This window comes from Rhea americana, unplaced genomic scaffold (assembly GCF_003343005.1).
Source record: "Rhea americana isolate MKP2758 unplaced genomic scaffold, rheAme1 scaffold_96, whole genome shotgun sequence".
NCBI lineage: Eukaryota > Metazoa > Chordata > Aves > Rheiformes > Rheidae > Rhea > Rhea americana.
In genome coordinates this window covers 1,830,114-1,853,451 of record NW_028187155.1, presented here as the reverse complement: position 1 = coordinate 1,853,451, position 23,338 = coordinate 1,830,114, and the positions used below count along the sequence as shown (strand labels likewise).

The following is a 23,338-nucleotide window of genomic DNA, read 5'->3' as shown; positions in this document are numbered from 1 at the left end:
CGCACTTCCACCAGCCTCGTTCTTCCTGTCAGCAATACCAGCACTTATGGAACGAGACAACAACTGCCACTAGAGCAAAAAGGCAGTCTGACACCTCTTCCTCCTGTATCCTTCAAAAATGTAAAACACAGCAGTATCAGGCAACTCCTTAAATTTTAAGAGAAGGAAGCACAGAGGGCACTCAGCTTTAAGAGCCAAACAGCACAACTCTGCACTCTGATTTCTTACACACGCAGAGAAAACTCCATCTTCCCCATTGCTAAACGTGTCCTGGAGTTTTATTCGGACAGGTTTTCAGCCCCTTGCTTAACATCTCATATGAAAGWCTGCCCCGTGGAACAAAGTGCCCTAGGACCATGGCCACTACCTCCCTACTGATTCAAAGCAAACAGCCTCAGCCTAGAGGATTACCTTTCCTAATCTGGCAGCTCCCTAGCTGTTCCTTAACCATCTCTCAGGCAGTACAGTAATATGCCTTGATCCCACCAAGCTCGTACGGTCTGCCAGTTCACAGGTGGGCTGAGTGCACCACGAATCGGGAAATTTGGTAGTCAGGTTGCACAGTGCTGGGGTGGCCAAAGATGATCTGACACCTCAGTGAATGACAGTAAGGAGCAGAGTGCACTTAGGGGCAGTTTGGGAGTGTGAAGACCACACAGGTGTATCTCAGTTGCTGACTGTAAGCTGGCATGCAACTCCATACCAGCTATTCTCTAAAGCATTTGTTTTGGTGGTGYTTTTTAATTGTTTTCCTGTTAGCCTTTTCTCTTCCTCTTTCTCTCCCTCTCATTTTCTGATGTGTATCTGTTGGCACTTGTTTTTGCTATCTGTTCTTTGAGAATGTTTCCAACAAGTTCCCTTTTCCTTGTCTGTTCCAGTCGCAGTTCCCCAGCCTCAATTAAATATAGCCTAGCTACTTTGCAAGACCATAAAAAAGGAAAATGACTGATTCTCTTTTTAACAGCTGAAGCTAAATTTCGGGTTTTGTTTTGATTTTTCCACCACTTTTCATGTTTTCAGTGCACAGTGTGCCTAGGGTAAAAGGCCAAGAACAAGGCAWTTTAAAGGACAGAGGCATACACATGAGCCACAGCACCTCACTTCTCTCTGCAAGTTTCTCCATAGTGGAACACTCTGCTAATTCAGATGAAGCCAGTCTAGCTTTTTTAGAGCAGAACTGGTGGAGATTTTATGATGGGGACCTGCAATCAAAACAGCACAGGGCAACTTATGCTTATAACCAATCCTCTTACTCTAAACCTACTCCTAAACAGGCCACTGCATCCAGCATTGTCCTGGCCCTGCACTCAGACCAAGATTGTCCAACAGAGAGAGACAATGCTCTTCTGCCTAGGTAGTAAACATGACATGCGCATTTAATTTTTATCTTACAAGTATTTTCTTCCAAAACGTTATTTCTGCCAGCTCTACAATGAACAGTATATTTAGCTAGATGTTGGATGTGGAAGATTGCAGAAGTCACTAGCTGGAAGAAGACTAAAGTCACCGAGGAACTCAGAGAATAGAAGGAACATGACATATTGGATATTGCAGACTAAAGAGAAAGAAGGAASAGAAAAAACATAATGAAGGGAGCCTCAAGATGGATGGACTATTGGAACAAGCAGGACCAGAAAAAAGCTCCTGGGAACATGCAAATTGTTTGGGGATAATAGGGTAAAGCACATCTGCTAGCCCCTTGGATGTCACAGATGGAGCTGCCTTATCCATCACCAAGGGGAAAACACAGCAAACTCCTTCTTCTAAGGTAATAAGAACCACCAGAACCAATCTAAATCACTTTGGTTTGCCAACAACAACAGCCTCCAATGGAAAAAACTGCAGCTTATCAACCTTTTGCTGGCCAAGTCAGCTATTGCTACTCTTGCATGCCAAACGTAATGCATTAAGGACCTGATCCCCCTGCTGTTAGTCCATAGAGCTTTCACTGAAAAGTTAAATTGCAAATTAGATTTACGGTTGCCCCCATATTTCTGCTCCAAGCAAATCATTCGTCAGGCATGGTTTCCCTTCAGCGAGTTCCTTCCTAGCAAACCTGAATAAATCAAGCCAGCCAACATTTAACATAGCCAGGCTGGAATGATCTTTGTCATTGTTGGAGGAATCCTCCTCCAACAGCAAACCTCTTGATTTCAAAGTCAGAGCTTCTCTCTCACTGTTTTGTAAAAATCCTCAGCATTTCTACCTCTCTCTCAAAGATAGCYATTGCACTCGGTCAGCAGTAACTCAATATTTCCTTTTCAGAGCCCAATGCTGACTTTTTCCTACCACTCCTTACTCGAACACTGGCAACATCTCTTTCTCAAATTCACTGCCCCTACCCCATACAAACCCCTCCTAAAGCTTCATTCTGCCACAGTTTTTAAAGTCCTGTTGACCGACTTGTCCAGCTCTCTGCATTGTGTAGGGCAAGCAGAACCTTGCTCAGCTCTTTCTCCAGGAAGCTTTTGTTGAGCTAAAGAATATCCTTTAGAAGGACATAGTCTCATCTGAAGAATGTAAGTAATGTAATGTGTAATCCACCACAGCATTAGGTAAACTGCTCAGATAGGCAATCAAGCATCATAATTAAAGCTTCTTCTTTATGCTTTGTTTAAAATTATGTAGCTCTGCTTCCAACCATTGGAATTTATTACACTCCTGTCATCTAGAACATCGTTACAGAACTGCCTCTCTTCCTTATGCAGTTGTTTTCAGAACACAGACAGATCATTGGTAAAATTAAATCAACACACCTAAGTTTCAGTGAAATTCACCATAAAAAAAAGCATTTTTTCTTAATTCGTTCATGTGTATTTTCTCTGAATTCTCTCCAAATTTCACCAACCTTTTCTGAAATGGTGGATGCGAGCATAAGATCCATTTTTCCAAGAATGGTAACTTAAAATGGAAGGATGAAAGTAATGAATAGTATAAAAGGCAAAAACCATACTGTCCATCAGCTGTGGCTGCCCAATGTTCTGTTACCCTTCCTTCCTTGGAAGCATTAGTCATCACCTACTTTTGGAGGTAGAGGAAGAGACTGGACTAACCATGATAAATAACATTAAGAGCAAAGAGTGAAATTAAGCTGCATAAATAAAGAGAACAGTGTGCTCTGGTTCTATCATTAGGAAAACTCAAAGCCGTAAGTTCTGAAAATTTAACCATGAAAGAATACACCACAGCAGAGGAACTGGAATCCACGAACCCCAAGAAGAGACCACATTATCTAAAAATGTCAGACCAGGAATATCAATAGAGCATAATACTAGACAATAATAAAAACCTGACACTTAAAAAAAAAAAAAAAAAAGAGAGAGAGAGAGAGAGTGTGCATAAGTGCTTGTTTTTACTTTTAGTTTCAGGATGTCATTCACGTTTGAGAAGGGTAAAACAAAGGGGGTTCCAAGTCAATTTAGCTTCACCTCAGATAAGCAATGGAGAGTAGAGCACTAATTTGTCTACTCCCGAAATTGTTAGTGCATTCATCTCTGAAACAGTCTGTTTTTTTCTGTGATTGCATCGTATCTAAATAAATCTTAATTTTCATGCTTGCAACATGGACCAAACACTCCTCAGATGTTGATGGACTTTGCCCAAAAYGAAGAATTTGTCCCTTAATTAAATTAATGTTCATAGAAGGTAGTAACAGTGCTTAATAAAAATAAATAAAAAAAAAMCCCAGCAACAACAGTCTGTGCTTGCAGACAGTCATAGAATCAGTAAGGTTGGAAGGGACCTCTGGAGATCATCTAGTCCAACCCCCCTACKCAAACAGGGTCACCTACAGCATGTTAGACAGGGTTGCATCCAGGCGGGCTTGAATATCTCCAGAGAAGGAGACTCCACARCCTCTCTGGGCAACACGTGCCAGTGCTCTGTCACTCTCACAGTGAAGARATTCCCCCTCACGTTCTGCTTTCTCTTTCATCCTACTCCTCCTTAAATCCACTAGCTTGATTTAGGTCCATAACGCTCTATCTTGCCAATACCTATGTACAGCTAAGCACGACTTCTGACATCAAGGGGCTGACTAGAYACAAGGAGGTCAGTACTTTATTCACTGACACTAGATGCTACTGAAAACCTTCCTGTGGCTTGTTTTTGATACCATTCAGGAACACAGTCAAGATATCCCCTTCCCTGGATAACCAAAGTCAGTCTCTGAAAGCTTCAAACTGCCAAATGTAAAAAGGCAAACTGAGTTCTCCTCACTCTCCCATTCCTGCAAGAGGACTTGAAGAGAAAACATTTGTTTTCAGTTTATCTTCTGGTTGAGTTTTAAGGACAAGTTCTAGCACTGAACCAAGGAGACATTCTTCCTGATGCAAAACCATGTCCCACATTGCCCCTTTTATTAACAAAGGTGTAGCCCGCAAAACAGGGCCATTCTACTTTAAGCTTGTCTTTTTTTTTTTTTTTTTTTTTTTTTTTTTTTTTTTTTTTTTTTTGGCCTGGTATTCCCAAAAACAGGAATCCAAATGCTCTACGGATACATTTTTTTTTTTTTGCTTTGTTCTTATCATATCCACTCCACTAATCAACCAAAACTAGTAATAGTGGCTGACCAAAGAGATTTGCTCTATATAAACTCCCACAGCTGCTTGTTTCTCTTGGCACCATTTCCCTTTGAATGCTAAGTGAATTTATTTCTCCATTTATGGCCAGTGATCTATAGCAATGGAGCTTTCCCATTTCTTGCAGCCTCTAGAAGAGGATACAAAGTCAAAATTCTGGTCTCATTAGAGGTCTTTAACTAAACATGGGAAGTACCATAGGTACAAAGTCAGCCCAAGTCCTCAGGGATGTCTTTCCCATATGGTACTATTTATGCTCATCAATTTTACATCWTTTGGGAAATTATGCGATTTGGGGRAAATTGTGATCTCTTTTGAACTCCCTTAATCATTGTTGATCTACACAACAGTGCTCAATTTAAGCCCTGTAATACTAACTGTCAAAAGCAGCTCCTCTCTCAGACCCGCCAACTGCAAATTGAGGTGGGCCCTTTGTGATCCTTACACATCACAGCAGCAACCATGAAAAGGGCAAAATCACAGAACAACTTTGAGCACTGAGATTACCACGTGTGGCAATCTGATCGCTGTAGTGGCAGAGATCTAATAGGAGGCTACAGAGCCACTAAGCTCTGAGACACGAAAAAGAATAGAATAGAATATGCTGTCACCTTTTGGTGGCTGATTTTTTGATCGTATTTAAACTTTGATGTACTTGAACTCCAGACCCTGTGGTAGATCTCTTCTTAAGATCATGTTTCTTTACCTGTACCAGTTTTGCACTGTTTCTGGATTTTTCTTGTTGCTTTGCTTTAGTCTCAAGCAGCAAACATCAGTTGGAACAAGCTTAAACCTCCTCTCCCCTAGCCTCAGCACTCCTTCCAACCACTTGGATAAGGCTGGGCTTTGCATCTCCACATCAATCCCCTCAAAGAACCGAAGTCCCTTCCTCACTTAAAAGGAGCTGGAGGCATTCACCAATTTCCTGCTCTGGGATGTCACTAATGTTATCACAAGAATTAAAGGAGAAATAAACCTAGTTAGAGCTTATCAGTTGTGCACTGCCTGCGCTGAATTATTTCTCTAAGCATATATTCTAGTATTGTTTCATTCTGGCTTTAACAACTTCAATTGTTTTCAGTGGGTCCTGCAAAATAACTAATTTAAATTTGAATTTCACCCTGCTTTGAGCAAGGGGCTGGCCCAGATGACCTCCAGAGTTGCCTCCAACCCTAATTATTTTATGACTTTAAGATTCCAGACTTCGAGGCTGAGGTTTCATCTGCACTCAAGAAGTTTTGAAGTAATACAGGTGTRCTCCACTTAAGCCATGCCATCCACATCACCTACTGACAATGTAACATTATATTTTCCAGTCTCTAGTCACAATGGCTCTTAAACGAGTACAGCATATGCTCTTTCTTCTAACTAAATAACCAATACTTGACAAATAAACTTTTTCCAGTAGAAATCCACGTTTAGGTTTTTGCCAGTAGAACTACATCAGTTTGGGGTGTGACTTTTGCTACATGTWGCTAAGTCAGTAGAACTTTTAAAGTATTAATCAGATACAACAGGTAGACAGCGGATTTAGAGTAAAGACGGCAAAGACCTGTTAGAATCGTCTCTACTACGATATTGCATATCACAGATTAAAGTCACCATGCACGTATAGTTCATCAGATAATGACTCAACGTCATATTCACTCTTCCACCAAAATCCCATCACTGGGGCAATTCTGATATCAACTAAAAACTGACAATTCTTTAAGTTTCTTTCTTAACTCATTTMTCTTGTATCAACCTCAATAGTGGGAAAGAGAGAAGGGCAAGCTAAATATAAAACTCCTTTTCTTTCRCACTATAATTGCATTAGCAGTTTTGGGAGTAGATGCAGGCTATTTGACTTTGACTGCTGCTGCTGCAAAATACACACATAAAAGCTGATGAATGACATCTTCCTTTTACAGCCATGTCAAATCCTGGTGTTGGATGACAAACTAGGCTTTAAAAACCCAATAAATTGAACTTGACTGGCCCATCTGCATTGAAACAAAGAGACAGTAGTGACTCCCTGGAGATAGATAGATCTATCTAATCTAACACAACTCTAACGACCACATTATAATTTCGCCAGAAAGCAGGCCGATTCCTGACTTCTGTGGTATGAGACGATCCTCAATAATTCCAAATATAACCATATTGGACAAAACATTAATCCAAAGTCTTAACTACTGGTCATCACAGCAATTGCAGGGCAATTGCAGTRGAGTAGACAGGTCTGATGACCCACCCAAAACATAAACTTAAGGGCAATAAAATCTGTGGTCAAAACTTAGCAGTTGAGCCCAGAGGTAGCTCTGAGTCAGACCAATTTCTTCCAATTCTTTAAGCTTCTGTTCCTGATAATCTGACCTACAGGTTTGTAGAGAGCATCACTGCACCACAAAGAAAAGTTTGAGATAGATGCTAGAGAACTTTGTGCACAAAAATGAGAAAGGAAATGTGTTAATAGRGGCAGCAAAAGAACAGGCAAAAGGATGCAGAGTAGTTCTTTTGGGTATCTCAGACCATGAGTTCCTTTACACAAATACAGTTTTCTCAAGTGTAATTTTTGTTCAAGATCCCTTTACCACAAAGAGCTACCCTTATTTCTTCTGTGTCCAAAATCACTGTCTTGCCTATGGGATAGTTCAGCACTTGGCTTCCAGCTTTAGCAAGACACTGACAAGCAATACAGAGCTCTTACGGGTCAGTCATCAAATAAAACGGTTAAGGGATTGGATTTATCAACCAGTGGAGTTGTACTAGAATCAGGCCTACCAAGACAGTGCCACATAAGAGAAGAAAAACTAAGGCAACACAGAGATGGCAAGGTTAAAGCTTTTACAGTGAGCTAAAGCTGTTAGGATGCTGATGTTGCCTGTAAACAAGAAGGAACCGTGCAGAACTAACATTCAGCTCAGCAATGAGTTAAGCAACAAGACCCTAGTGGGACAAAATGGGACCATGAAAGCRTATTGACACACAGATAATTGTATTAGCTTTACAGAGTGCTATGTGTATACGTCTCAGCGTGGGGAGAAACAGCAGGGATCTGAAATCAGTAGAAAAGGGGAAATCGAACACTGAACAAAGTGAACGCTGAAACAATGCAGAGCTTGAGGTCATACCTGGCAAGGTTAGCACGTGTGTTGATGGTCTATTATTTTGTAATGGGTTCTCTGGGCTCTACTTCTGTTCTAAAATAGTCATGGTTATAGGAAGAGCAAGCTGGTCACTAGAACAGAGTCAGCTGCCACTGTCCCTGGAAAAAAATAGATTTGCAAATGGCAATCTAAACCTGGAGCTGCAGGGATGATTTCTGTGAATGGAAGGGGAGCTGCACCCCAGAGCATGGGCTGTGAAGGAGGACAGCACAGGCCCCACTCAAGAAGGATGCAAGCATAGGGTATCTCCAGTGTAATCTTCTTGCAACAGCTCATGGGGCTGGCCGGAGGAGTCAGCCTTTAAAATTCCAGTGCCTAAAAAAGCCAAGCAATTAAATCAGTCCATGGACAGGAATTGTGTCCAGGACTAAAATCCTTAACCCCCAGTTTTTCCTCTAACATCTGACCCACTTAACTTTTCCTCTTATCTTCAAACCATCCTGGAAGYCATAGTCTCGATTATGAAAAATACTTGGATATTTTCCCCTTCTTCCTGAGCACAGAACCAACCTCTGCTTCATTTTTTGGCAGCTCAGCCCATGGYACCTTGCAAATAATCAGGGGAAATTGCCTTTTTCCTATAGAAAATCCTATACTCTAACATACAGAAGAGTGATTGCTGCCAGATGGCTGGGAACTGATGCTGCAGATAGGTTGCTAATGGAAGCAAGATATTTCAGTACATTGTGAAAACTGGAGGAAAGGAAGTGCACAGACACCTTGTTGTAAACTGTCAGAAAGAGATAATGCAATTCTCTGATTTTCAAAACAGGTGATTTGGCATCATCAGGACATAAGCATTCCTGATACACTCGTCTCTTTTGCAACATAAAGCAAAAATAACGATTAGAGTGCCTCCTTATTTAAGGGGCTGAAGGTCTTCTGTACTGTCAATAAAGAAGAAGGACCTCTGGAGGTCACTAAGTCCTGCTATGAGCAGAAGACTGGACTATTACCAGCATGAGCTAAGGCTGGCCATGGCTTTGTCTAGCTGAATCTTGAAAATCTCCAAAATGGAGATGCCCTCTGGTCTCTGGTGACTTGTTGCAGTGTTGCACTACCTCCCCCCCCCGCCCCCGCACTGAAACAATTTTTCCAAATCTGAATCTCCCAAACCATTACTTACATCCACTACACTTTATTTTGCCATCTGGATAAAGAAATGTTTGACTCTGTCATCTCCATAATGCCCCTTCCAGTAGCTTCAAGCTGCTATTGGATCACTCTTTTGGATCCYCTTCACCAGACTAAACAAGTCCAACTCTCTCAACCTCTTCTTGCAGGCCACATTCTCCAAGCCCTTCACTATCTTTGTAGCCCTCCTCTGGACTCTCTCCAGTTTCTCAACATTCAGCTTGAGCTGGGAGACCCAAGATTGCCAGACTGACCAACATGGAGTAAAGTGGAACAATAACTCCCCTCAATTTGCTAGCCAGACTTGACCTGGCTCAGTCATATGMAGTTTGCTTCATCTGCAATGAAAACACACAGCTGACTCATATTCCCTTTGGCATCCACCATYAACTCCAGGTCCTTTTGTCAAGGAAGGACAGCACACTGAGAAACAAAAGATATACTTTGAAATGGTGCCTAAATCAGAACTCCTGAACGCCCATGGACACATGGATAGGAGAGGACATCGTAACACGATTTTACGTATAGCTGTACTGTTTGCAGTGAATTCATAGTTCAGCCCACTGAGAAGAGGGATGTTACAGAAGCACGGGGAAATGAGTGAAGAGAAATATTAAGACCAGAGGCCTTGTGTCAAAGCACATCAAGACGAGGCTATCTTTTATTAACCGTAGGACGTTAGTTTTGCTCTGAAAAGAAACTTCTGACTGTGCTCTGGACTCAGTTCTCAATTCTTCTTTGAAACTCAAACTACTGAGCACCAACCTGGGAAACTACTGTTGCTCCCTATGAGCTYAGTGTCTGTTCACTCAAGAACTCAAAGCTCTAAGGGACAATTCCTCAGCTGATTCAAAACAGAGTACCAGCACTGAAGTTAACACAGTCAGGCAAGTACATTGGCCCAATAATTTTGCTAAACAATCATCTCATATTGAAACAGTCCCTCCGTTTACTCCACTACTACCGTATTTGTCTCTTCTGTTTTCGGCCATCCAAATAATCCTTTGCTCCCCTTCCCAGAAATTCGTGTGAAGTTTTGTTGTGACAGAAGAGTTTCCAGGCTAATCTGGACATGTTCGTTCCCTCGATGTGAAATGGTCAAAATCTGACACCCTCCAGAAAGTATTATAGTGCTTATCTATTTTCACGGCACCACTCGAGAATTTACTGTAAGAAAAATGGAGCAGCAGGAAGACAAAAGGAAATGAACTGTGAGCACAGGGAATCTTGGGAGATAAGGAAGAACCACACTCTTTAAACTATCTGAATTGCTGCTGATGGGCATACTGATACACTGCTGCATTTTAGCCACCATCAGCAACTACTTGTGTTCTGGTTATGCTAAGGTAGTCAAGCCATGCTGCTGGCATGTGCACACAGAGCTCACTTCATCCAACTCCCTCCAACATAGTTGCTACCTCTATCTCAGGTCTAAGGCTATGCATGTTCTCCCACACTAGTAAGCKTTTGCAAGGCATTTCAGCATGCCTTCACTATGTAAGGCACACTTCTCTTTCAAAGTAACACAGCTGTCAACATCTTAATMATTCCACAGGGACTGTCAACCTCACTAGACCCTTGAGCACTTCATTACCTCCAGCARGCTCTTGCAGAGTTCAAGTTCCAGGTGATCTACATGAGCACAGCCCTTTGTTAGTTAAAGAAAGAAAACTGAACTGCAGGAGATCTATATCTGTGCAAATCAGGATTAACAATGCATCTCCAATCACTCTTCATTCCTGCAAGTCCGGCCCATTATACTGCAAAATAGGTAGGACAAAAGGCAAGACAGCAACAAATGGGCATCTTTGGGACCCAAATTATTATATTTTTTCTTTTCATGAGATATGGTGGGAGAGGAGGTTCTTGCCCCCTCTTAGTGGGGGGGGGGGACCTCTAAGGGGACCTCGAAGGGTCTATGGAGACCAGTCAGCTGATGTAACTGAGACACCTGAGTTGTGTGTACATTCCCAAAGCTTTGTTGTTTTTAAGATAGCAACTGCTGCCCCAAGTCRTAAGAGTAGTACATTTTAAAATGGTATTGATATGTTCTTGGTGCAGAAAAAATAAATGAACTGCAAACGCAACCAATACAGAAACTTGAGCCGTCCTTTGTTCCTGCAGGACTTAGAACACTGCAGGGAAAACCTAAGGAACAAACTAAATTGATCCATGGAAAGATGTAGTCTGTTAGGACTGATACCGAGCTACCTATTTTGAAACTAACTTTCGCGTATCAAGGTATAACCTACCCTTTGATGTTTCTAGATTGCTCCCAACAGGTTCCTTGAGATGACAACACCAGAGACTTCCACCCGAGGAATCACTTCTAAGGAAAGTCGGCTTTTAAAGCAAGAAAACTCAGGGCCATTTTTCCTGATGCAAAACCACCAGAGACTGGCTTCACCTGCTCTCCCTCAGCTCAAAGAAAACCAGCTGGGCCCTCCCTCCTCTGCACTCCACACTGCAATTCCCTGCTCTCCTGACTTCCAATTGCTGCTATAAGCTAGCAATCAAAATGATACAGGAAGGTTATTTAATCATGCAAAGAATACACATGTATGCACATACATACACATGCACATGCACACACCTCTATCATTTTTGTTCTACATCATTTAATCAAGAAACTCAGAGAGAGAAAGAGAATAAAAAGAGAAACCAACAGTTGCTCACATGGATCAACACTTCCAAGCTCTCTCTTTTGCAGCTCATCTCACTCATACTTGTGGTTTCAACATGTGATTCACATTAGGCTCCTCTGCTCGCCATTTGATGGTTCTGTTAAACAGATGTGAATTTATTTAGTCACAGAGCTTGCTCTTTACACTGCCTCTTTGTAGAACAGATGGGCTTTTTCTTTTTTTTCTTCTGTTCAGCAGTATTCAGATAATAATCAAGCCCAGTGCACAGGTTTGCTTGAGGATTTCATATGAAAAAGAAGAGAATACAAACCGAGACATGATCTCACAACAGCTCTCTTCAGCAGCTAGGTTGCACCACATAAGGTGTCAGTGCTGATGGAGAGTGCCAAATTGCAACAGCAGCTATACAACAGATACCCAAGATCTTGGAGGTCACTGAGTGCAGTCTCATAACTTCAGGCAAAGGAGCAATGCTCATTCAGCCTAGAAGGGTCCAGGACATTCAATTCTGCCAACGACCCATGCACAAAGCATGTTAACACTCTGGTGGAAGAAAGAGCTGAAGAGTAAGTTCCTGTGACATTAATGGGGACATGAAACCATGTGCATCTCCTGGGACTCCTCAGCATGGTGAAATAGCCTGGAAAAGCTATTCACTCCCTGTGTGGGCATTCTTCTTTCTGCACTAAGAGTGCCTTTGGCAATGGATTAAGCAGAACAGCACAAAAGCCCTCTCAGAGCAGAATAAGATTGTCCACATGAGAAGTACAGTCAGAACAGCTATTGCACTTTAAATTCACACCCTTGCCCTGTTTCACAATACTTTGCCTGTGCAGAAAGGACTTGGCTTCAGATTCAATTTCTGTCCATATCATCAATGGCTGAGGGCTGCTTCCATCTGAGGGTATGCCATGGCCTATACAAGAGGCTGAAGTAGGAGGAGAAGGAAGGGTCTGGCAATCCCTTCGCACTCTCCTATATAGGTATGCAGCTCTACATTGCTTTAAGAGCAGAACAGTGGTGACTCCATCCTAACCAATGACTTTGGGTGTATATATTACTCCTACACCTACCAAAGAAACTAGGCACAGGATGTGTGTATATGACACACGTAAGTGTCATGTCCACACCTGTGCAAGGATCTAATCCCTTTCCAAGAGCTGCAGTCCAGWCCCTTAGTCACAACTTTGCTCTCCATCCATTGCCCACCCGCTTTGAAGATGACCTCAGTTTCTAGGAGAATCTACTCAGGCCTTACATAAACTCACCAGGAAAAAATACACACACACACACACACACACACACACACACACACACACACACCCCAAACAGGTTGTATTCAACTTGGGTTATCTAGAGAAGGAGTGTCTAGGTTTAAGAAGGGAAGCAGGAGTGAGATTCTCTGCCTGAAAAGCACCCAGGGAAAATTGATCAAAAACTTAGCAAGTATTAGGCAGCAAAACATTTTCAATAAGAGAAGACTCTAGAACTGGAGAGTATAGGTTGGAAAGATTGTCTTTGTAAAACAACCAGCACTTCCGCTACAAAGCGCCTCATGTCTGTTGAGGGAACATACCCATTTTTGCAAGTTCTGAGCCACTGTATAATTTCATTTCTGTCAATGACTGTGCTAGTACCAGTGTCATCTGCATAAAAACTGGCTACTTCATAACTTTTACCATCCAAATATTCTGTGTATGGACCAAACAACATTTCACTCTTTTATACATCTTGGGGCAGGGAACAAAACTGTAGAAAAGACTTTTATCTTATGTAGAAAAGCATAAAGCAAATTTCTTTGTCCAATTCCCAGAAGGTGGTTGCCCAGCTTACTTTATGAGTCTTCAGAAACTTTCTCTGAGAAGTAAAAAAAAAAATGAAAAATAAAATAACCAACCAACCAACCTCTTTCTTTGGTCCATTTAAGCAAAATGACATTCCCTCCCACTTCTCACCACCTGCTCTGCAGACACAGAAGGGACAGGCATTCCTGCCAGGGAGAGGAACGATGCTGCAGCTGAGGCAGAGGATGGGGTGCTGGGAAATGAGCTCTATTCCCAAGCAAGTGTGAGGTCTTCCTAAATTCCACTGTCCCTCTGTACCCTCTCTATCACCTCTGCTCATACTCTAAGGATAACACTTAGCCCCTCCTCATAGTATTTYGAGCTCAAGAGATGTAAAGAACTCTGTAAGGGCTATCTCACCACAAACTGTACAGAGCTGAAAGGAATCTAAAATGCAAAGTACGGATATATAGATTTCAAGGTGGGAGTTAAAACTAATGGAGAAAGAAATAGGGCAGGAAAGGGGGGAAGGAACTAAGCTATCTCAGCTGGCAGAGGCACATGACGGAGAGCAGTTAAACCGTTCTGAAGAAAACTAAGAAAACAGTTAGAACACCCTCCTAAAATGGAACAAATAGGTCCAATCCTCCAACAGAAGGGGATTTTTTGCATCTCTGAATGATAGTACTTCGCTGTTATGGCCTGCGGCTGCTTAAGAAATTCAAAGCTATTTCTCTAAAGAATTCACTTGGACAAGCTTTATGGCTTTGATCAGTTAACTATTTTTTAATGCCAATCCACTCCAGTGATATTTGTCCTCCTTTTCCCCATGCACACAGAAGCACAGACACAGACAAATACTGTACAAAAGCAAACACTAGCTAGAAGAACGGACAGGAACAATCATGAGCAGAGCTCATAACCAAACATCAACTTCATTCTCTGTTATTCTTTTCCCTTCTAGCTGCTCAAGACCCTCAAGGCCCTGTACGATACATTAATAGAAAATTAGGAAACAAATTTTGGTACCCAGCAGGTATAATGTACACATTGTGATCTGGGCACAACTCTTCTCATTCAAGTAAGAAATAAAAATAATAGCCCCTAAAAGCTGCAATGAGAATTGCAGTTGAAAGGCCTCAGTTAAAATTTCATTAACGCAGACTCTGCAAGTAGCCTAAGTGCTRCCTCATTTTCCAGGTGAACAAATAMAATGAAAAATATGAAGTGATTTGCATAAGTTTATGGAACCAAGATAGAAACTGAACCAAGAAGACTGAAATTACCCAACACCCATCATCTTACTGCAGTTGTTCTAATCCTTCCTTCAGCCTCAAGCTTCCAACCTGAGCACAATACTAAGCAAAACTCCACTTACAATCTCAGCATACAAACCTGCCTCTTCATTTACAGCACTGAAGTCCAGCAATCAGTTCAGCCATGCACTAGGATCATACGAAATGGGTATCCAAGACCATACGCAGTTACCTGCTGTACTATTTGCATGCCTATTGCACACACAGCAGCCACTACACTAAAAAGTAGAGTAAGTGACAGCTTCTACTTTGCAGTACCTTTGGTATTCAGGATGCTATCTAAACTTTACTTTCTGTCTTTGGGAAACAGATTCAGGCAGTATTTCCTGTGGCAGAGAATTAAACAGGCTAATTACCCTCTGCGGAAAAGTGAAGAAATCCTGGAAGCAATTTTCTGTCTCAATTGTTCCCCGAGCACAYGAACAATCTTTCGGCCCTCTTCCTATTTTCTGTTCAGTGCCATGCAGGCTCAGCACACAGAATTCATCACGCTGCTGCCTCAGGTATGGATCTTGCAAACACTTACCCAAGTGAAACTTTACACGTGAGTAGTCCTAAAGATTTCAGCTTACATCATCCTTGAACTTGGCCACAGAGTCTTTAGAAGATAAAAAGAATAGAACAAGATAGGTGTGAAACCCAAAGTACCTGGGAAATCAGTACATTCAATCCTAAGTAGGACCAGTATTATCTCAACAGCACAACACAGATATCTAATATGTTTCTGATACAAACTTCTTAATCTAGTTCTTTCAAAATTCATTACCAGATTTAGGGGAAAAAAAAAGAAAAAGGAAAAAAGAAAAAAAGAAGAAAAAAGAGCACTTCTCATTGAAAATAATGAATCACAGGTAGAGCTCGCATGAAGACCAATCATGYCCTCAAACTAAAAATTTCATTATCATGAAAAACAGGGGAAAAAAAAGGACAGATATTTTCTATGGGAAGAAAACACTTTTTTACAGAAAAGTCAAATGCTGATGACTTTCTACRGCAATCTACAAGCATTAGCACGTGAAACTGCCATTCCAGCGTTTCAGGTATTTGCAGGTCAGGCCAGCTGTTCTGCAATTTTGAAACGYGCCCTACAGACCGGCCAGGTGCCCCAGGCAGCACTGGGGCATTGCACTCTGCCAAGCCCTCCTGCTGCATTCGGGAGTCCCAGGTTGAACAGCCTAACGGGAGATCGGGGACACAGCTCGGCTAAAAGACCTGGCCCACACACAGAAGCAAAGAACTGGGTACAGAATACCAGTGATACCAAATGTATGTTCTTCAGCATTTTGACAGCAAATGCTTTTCACATATGCACACATCCACATTCAGMATTATTCAATCAAAATCTTATTTTCCATCCAAAAGGGTTTTGATAGAAAACATTCAGTTTGCCCTAATCAATGTGGCTTAAGAACCAGTCAAAATATTTCCCTAAATTGACACTGTCTGTGACAAAGCAAGAGAACAAGCTCTTYAGATAACCTGCTTACAAAGGGAGGTACTGATCTTTCAGTTGCAYTATTATTATTATTTTTTAATGAAGGTAACAATTAAAACATGGGTACTTTTCTGCCAGTGCTGAGARAGAAAGAGAGGAGGAAACATGCCTGGTACAGAATCTCTTGGCCCATCTTAATATCGCTTAATTTTCAAATGAGGAATTTGGTAGTAAACAACCTTTCCCTTGTACACAAAGATTTTTAATTTCATGCCCTGCTAATCATACATCTGTTAAGAGTTCCTTTTCCATCCATTGCAATAATGATAATGAAAGAAAAATCATCGTGCTAACAATGTGGTTCATCTAAAATGAAAATTGAATAATAATCGATTTTCCTCTACGGAATGAGGAAATGCAGCAAGCAACAGAACTAGCTTAATGAAGTTGACAAAGGTATACTTTCATACCTTTGGGAGGTGGCATCTGATGGCACCTCCCAGCTCTGATGGCATCTCACCCACCTTTGCCACCACCACCATTTCTTGGTGTTGAGAAGCCTCTTGGCGGCTCACTCTGCCTTGCGGCTCTAGCAGGCTTTCTGGCTGTCAGCTGTTCGGCCCTGGCCCTTCCGCCGGGACACAGCAGGAGCCTTCGCTCCAGCAGCTCGCCCCGTGGGAACAGCCTCATGTGCCTCCTCCCCCTTAGCCGTCGACTCCGACCACCTCCGCGCCCCTCGCGCTCCTGCACGAGCCGGGGATGCATTYGCTGCGACAGATGCTATGGCAAGAGCGTCACCTTCCTAAATCTCTTTCTGTGGAGAAGGTCTCACTCCTTTCCATGCTCAACTTCAGACACAGCCAGCTCCCAGACTTCCCCTGTGGAGCTGCCTCACCTGCTATTCGAAAGAGCACTTAAATACGCGATTACATCTCTGAAAACAAACTCTTACGACCCTTCAGCAACAATCTCAACTCGCTCGCTGAGGCTGCTTTCACACATTTTCACACGTACGCCTTGCTGAAGGGTCAAGTCAATGAGGCCCAGTCAAACACCACCATCAACCAGACACACTCGATTCCCGTCTTTCATTGCTCACGCTCCTCTTTTCTGGACTGCTGATGCACAACTTTTGCCTTTTCAGACTCCTCCTATTCCCATAGCCAGGCTGGGCAAATTCCAGATCAGAAATACTGCACTTGTAAGAGTCATGCAATCGTAACGCTGCAAGTTTTACTGAGCAGTGGGAATTCATCCGATGCCCCAGGCAATGCGACACAAACACATTATGGGCAAAGGTACAGGATTGTACCCCTTCTCAGACYCCTCTCTGGCCTCTGATCTTTATAKGAACATCTCATACTCCTCTCCTTCCCAAAGCTCTTTTGTAAAGCACATTTCTCAATATAACCCTTCTCCCCATCTTCATGAAGCGCAGTAGTTTATCTAATTTGCCCTGCTGAGACCCTGATGAGTTAACTAGCACCAAGTAGTTACTCCCAGTTTGCATATAAGCAAGCATAAGAACAAAAGAGGGTAGGTACCTCTGGTCTAAATTCACAGAGGGGAGTTCAGGGCATAGCAGGTTTACTGATCTCAGTCACTGTCCAAAGTAAGCAAAGCCGCTGGGGAGAGAGACTTGCTATATCRAGCCCTGTGCCTCTTCCTCTTCCAAATAGCAATACCAACCTGTTCCCTACACAAGTGACCCATTAAGGTCACAAAAAAAACAAAAAGATTAACAAGTAGACCTTGAAATCCTTGTTTTGCTTGTTCCTTCTTGCTAACGCTATAGAGTGTGGAAATGTTACTATACAGGCCAGATTCTCATTTCTCCTGGGCAGTTTTATCCGGGCTGCCACAGAGGCAGAGGCATGCTGAAGCTCAGACACGGCTCATTTCCACCAGCACCGCCTCCTGGACCCAAGCAAACGCTAGGGGAACACAGTAACGGTGATCCAACCCGGTCACTACGCTGCCCCATCGACAAGACTAGGCAAACACGATCAGCGTGAACACCAGCACCGGTACATCCCATCTGTAAATACGGAGCAATAACAAAAGCATTCACCTCTGGGTTTTACGTCCTCTAATCAAAGTGCATTCAGTCAAATAGCTCTACCAAAATTAGCAGTGAAAAGAAGACGACGAAATAAAAAGACTTTGTTGAGCAGAAGTGCTCCGAGACACATTTGATGTAATAGTCATATGATTAACAAACTGTCATATCAAAGTTTTCTGCAAAGTAGGAACACTCTGACAGTTCATATTTTAAAAACTGACATTTTGATTCATTACTGTAAATAGCACTCTGTATTAAATATTGTGACAAGGCATACAGTGTATTTTTTGAGCTCTATAACATTTAGGAAGTACTGGATTTTTTTTTWRAAAAAAAAAAAAACACTTATAATATCAAAAGCAGTTAAAGCAGAACTCCAAGAAGGCTTCTAGAGAAAAGAATCATTATTTCTAAAATAACCTACTTCTTTGCCATCATCTCTAGCACTGCTGGGAACTTCGGCCCACAAGAATCTTAATGTGCTGTTTGCATAATAAAATAGGGAATTGTCTCTCGGAACAAAAGAGCTATAAGGAAAGTGGCTACATTAAATAATGTAAAATTACTCAGTGGCAAATCATCCAGAAGTTGGCGTAAGGGGAGGAACACTAAAAGGTGCTGAATTACCACTCAGAATATCAGAAAGGGGAYGGTCATAACCAAAATAAACAAAGCGATGTCCACGTGGCTGTGCACCTTACTTATCCATGCAGTCCCTAACTGTGTTTTGCTCCTTCCTCTCTCCGATCATTAGCCCCTGTGAAAGAGAAAAGCAAACGTATGGGCAGAAGTGAGCGTTGGGGCCACAGGGAGACCTGGACCCCYCTCTTCTAGCAGCAGTACCAACTTAGACTGGCATAAGCTGTTCACGAAATTGCACCCCAAGGTCAATTTCTGCCCATCTTCCCTGGCAATCCAGGTGCGTTCCACCTTTCTCTGCAACTCTGTTTTGTCTATTAGACTGCAAGCTTGTAATGGCAGGAGATGCCTCTCAACCACCATGCCTGTGCACTGAAACCTCTCTCTCTGCTGGGTCCTCTAGCACCTGCTGAAATTTGAATGGGGGCTGCAGTGCCACTGCCGCTGCTGGAAGCTCACACACCGGCATTGCCCACAGGGCCTCCCATCCTGAGGGACTGAGCACTCCCACGTGGCCAGGGCAGGGAAAAGTGGCTGCACAGACCCAGCTAATCAAGGACATCCCCTTGCAAGGGGGAGTCTGCAGGAGTGCAACTCCAGCGGTCAAGATGCTATGAGCCACCAAAACTTGGTTGCCAGTCAAGACTGCCTAATGCACTTCATACATCTCCCTCCCAACCCCGATATCTCTCTCTTGGCTCTTGGGTCCCTTTCTCTGACTCATCAGTATTGACACAAGAAARGGCTGGGCTCAGAAGCAATGCAAATGTTTTGCATTGCACTGCATTTCCTCAAAAGCAGCACACACGATAGAGAAATTAAAAATAAAGCCCCACTGAATAGAGAGGGCTGATAGAGCAGCACGGAAAACCAGAGGCTGCCAAGCCTGTTTGCAATATGCCTGGCCGTTATCAGGGCTTGCAGTCAAGCATTTTAGATGAAAAAATGATTACCATCACCATTACTTGCAGCCAGCTGCAAGTGGAGCTCTGGGCTCAGTCTACCAAGAAAATGGATATACCGCCATAAACATGAGYACTGAACCTGGTCTGGGACTTGGCGAGGCAGTCACGCACACTGAAGATGGATCGCAATGTTATTTTAACATGGGTCTGATCCAACATCGTCTGTGTTTCCCTAAGAGTAGCTACATACCCACTCATATGCTGGAAATCTTGTGAATGGGTTTGCGTGCCAGCAAGTGTCGTAGTAGTAGTGGTCTAGCCAGATATCCAAAACATATTGGCACCACTATAATTTGTCCATTCACCAACATGCTTGCCTAAAAACACCCATATGCTTTTCCTGTCATTCCCATATGCTTTTGCAAAGAGAAACAAAAACATTTTGTTAGTTGTGAGCGATTGATCACTGCATATTTCACAGGAGTCAAATAGAAAAACAACAACAACAAAAAAGCAGTCAGCYGCTTTCCCCTCCCTTTCCTCTCCATTCGCAGAGGGGACTGCAAAGAGCAGGGAGAATTCAGCCCACCGCAAAATATACGCACAGCTCATTTTCTGCACTGCAAGATATTCTAGGAATTGCAGGAGGAATCTTCACTAAAAACAAGCTATCAGAGATCTGGCAGCACTTGGAATCCCAGGGAGGAATTCAGTGTTGGTGTTTGTCTGCATACTCAGCGCTAGCACAGGTCCGGACGGAGGGAACGGCGCCCACTGGGTAACGCAGCCCGTAGGAATTCAGGCTCCCGGAGAAGYACGTTAAATGAGCCGAGGGCAGGGGCGCTGCACTAAAAAGGTTACAGCCTTTCCGATTCACCGGACAGCTCATCTGACGTCAAATCCATCAGGTATCCTGCACGTTTCTGCAGATACACAGCCCCCTCCCATGCATTAGGGCTAGGCTTCCTAGGAAGACACAAGGCTTGTGCTGCTGCTGCGGATCTCAAAGCACTGTGTGTGTGTGTGTGTGTGTGTGTGCATGCACGTGCAGGGGGCAGACCTCTAGGTTCAACTGGGAGCGAACACGTGGGTGTATGAGTACGTGTGTCAAGGCCGGAGCGTGTGGGAACCGTAGCTGTTCAGTTAGAGACTCATTAAGAAATGCGGCAGACCTGGGGCCAACGTTCAAAGCGGAGCAGTGTGAAACATTTCTCTGGAGAAAGATTAGTGCATGTTCWTCTTTACACAAATAAAATTAAAGAGAGAATCATAATATGGACAAATCAATTAACTTCCGAAAAGCCAAGGGCACCAAATGCAAGAGCACAGAAGATGGGAGCAGCTTTATTATAGTGACACTGAAACAGTGCACAGCCTTTCTTCTTTGGAAAAGAAATTCAGCCATTGCAGCATAAAGGTCTGATTTTAGCCCTGTTTTCATCACATTCACCATTATGGGGACACAGCTGCCTCCTCCCCAAAATGGCCATACACATACCCACATGTTGATAAAATCCCAGGCATGGAGGGAGGAGCCCAGGGTCGCGTTCTCAAAGGTTATCAAGATACGTGAGGGCAGATGCCAAAGGACTACTGCAGTGCTTGACTTTGCAATTTCAACCTTTTTTAAGATACAAGTTTGAGATTGACCTTCTATATAGGACACCCGGAACAGCATGTGTCTTTCTACCAGAATAAAAACTTTCTGTAATGCAGTTATACAGTTCTGGAACAAATTTAACAAGGAATAGGCTTAGCAAAGTTAGAGTTTTCTTACAATGATCTAATCTCATGCGAAGCCTAATTAGAGGCCAGATGCAATAGGTCAAGAGCCCAATTTTCCACAGGAACAAAGCTGAAAACCCAGTCAAAAGAGCAGAAATCAATCTCTTGCACAGGGCACAGAGTAACAAACAATTTGTTGGAGACAGCTTGCTTGGCAAGATACATTTTCTGATATGTTTTTTTTTTCTTGAGGAGTTGTAAGCACCTGAACATTTGACCTCACAATTCACAAATACATTGATGCTGTTGCTTAAGCTTTTAATAGAAAGCAAAATGAATACCTTCTCATTTGGTCACCAGTCTGAGAGAGTGGGCTTCTCCCTAGATTTCATATTTACAGCATTTATTAGACTTACCCAGGAAAGCCTGGCACAGAAAGAGTGAAACAAATAGAACTACTGCCATTAATTCTCAATTAATGGCAAATCGGGAAGACCAGGCCTTGAAGCAAATTCTACTGTCTTGCTATTAATCTCCTGTCCTCTGTTTATTAATCCCTTGTCAGTCTTTCTTTTTCACCATTTATTAATGTTCCCAACTGTTTGCAGTAAACAGGATGCTGAAAGCTCATCTCTAGCTARCCATAATTTAGAAGACAAAAGAAAAGGTGGGAGCGGTAAAGGGAGAAAGGAGGGATGTGCACTGCCCTGTTGAAAGGGCAGAATGACACTGCACTCATATTTGGTGACATCAGAGGGCAAAGAAGAAGCACTCCCAACTTCTGCACTGGAATTGCACTGTGTTATTGGGCAGGTTTCCACTAGACTGCTCCAARAGAAGATCCTGCTGCCTCCAGAGTTAGCAGTAATTGGTATTCCCATGTACTCCAGAAAAGTTTCAAAGCACTCTACTACACAGCCTCAACGAGGAGAGTCATTCCTGGTGAGCAAACATACAGGCAGCTGACATTCCTCGAGTCATGTAACATCAGGGCAAATGAATAGTTCCACCAGCTCAAACCACCAAGTTGGCTGGATCTAGTGGTCTGGGTCCTGCAACAACCTCTAACTGATGTGAAAATAAGCCCACAGCAAACCAAAGCACAATGGCCAATGCTGCACCCAAGGAAGAACAAATTCAACACTCATGGATCAGAAATAGATCACTCTGAACCCACGCTGGCTGGCAATAAAGCTCCCTGCGCTCACACCACATATGACTTGTGGTGCTCCCACCGGACTCGCTGAAATATCACTGCAACAGAGGCTCCCCAGAGCCACTGCACCTTCTTAAAACATTTTTCTTCCTCCTGTTGTGGGGAATATCCTGGACCACTGAGCATTTATAAACCACGCTCTCCCTTTTCTTCCCATCCTTGTCAAATACTGGCAAGGCACGCTCACTCAAAATGAAACGGGATCGTAAAGCCTAAGCCACCAGCTATCTCTGCTTATTCATTATCTGCTTCTCAAAGGGGCTGCTCTCTCCTTTCTTCACCCAATTACCTTGACTTCGTAGCATTTCTAACATCTCTTTTGCCTCCTGGAATGTCGCAGTTGATTAAGGCTTGAGGACAGATCTACTAGCCTGACACTGCTCCCTTTTTAGCAACYTTACCTGAAGGTTCACCCTCACTGGAATTTAATGACCATATCATGGGATGGACAGGAAACACAGTCTAGTCCTACACAGAAATCAATAAAGGACCCTTACTGAGGTTTAGAGAGTTTTTTTCAGGCTGATCTTTAAGTTGTGGCTAAGTGTCTCCAGTGAATTTAATGGAACTGGTAATTTTGAAGAATAAATTATCTTGCTTCTCACATACATTTCTATTCGGGTTATTCTAAATACACTTAAATATTTTCCTGCTTTTGTACACTGAATTACTGTTAGATTTAATAATACAGTCAGTTCGTAGACAGCCATGCCTTGGATGGGAAGCAAATTCAAACCCACAAACAGGA

The 23,338-nt window shown here is 42.8% G+C and overlaps 1 protein-coding gene across 10 annotated transcripts in view; it reads right to left on the bottom strand.

Moving 5' to 3' along the window:
* LPP (LIM domain containing preferred translocation partner in lipoma) overlaps nucleotides 1-23,338 on the bottom strand; it is a 364,090-nt gene that overhangs the window by 228,085 nt on the left and 112,667 nt on the right. The window contains exon 1 of one of the 10 annotated variants that reach the window (XM_085325137.1): nucleotides 7,694-7,733. The exons of the other annotated variants lie outside the window; for them this stretch is intronic. The gene's annotated coding sequence lies outside the window, so the exon portion shown is untranslated. Of the gene's footprint in view, nucleotides 1-7,693; nucleotides 7,734-23,338 lie in introns of those variants that run through there. 10 annotated transcript variants of the gene reach the window in all.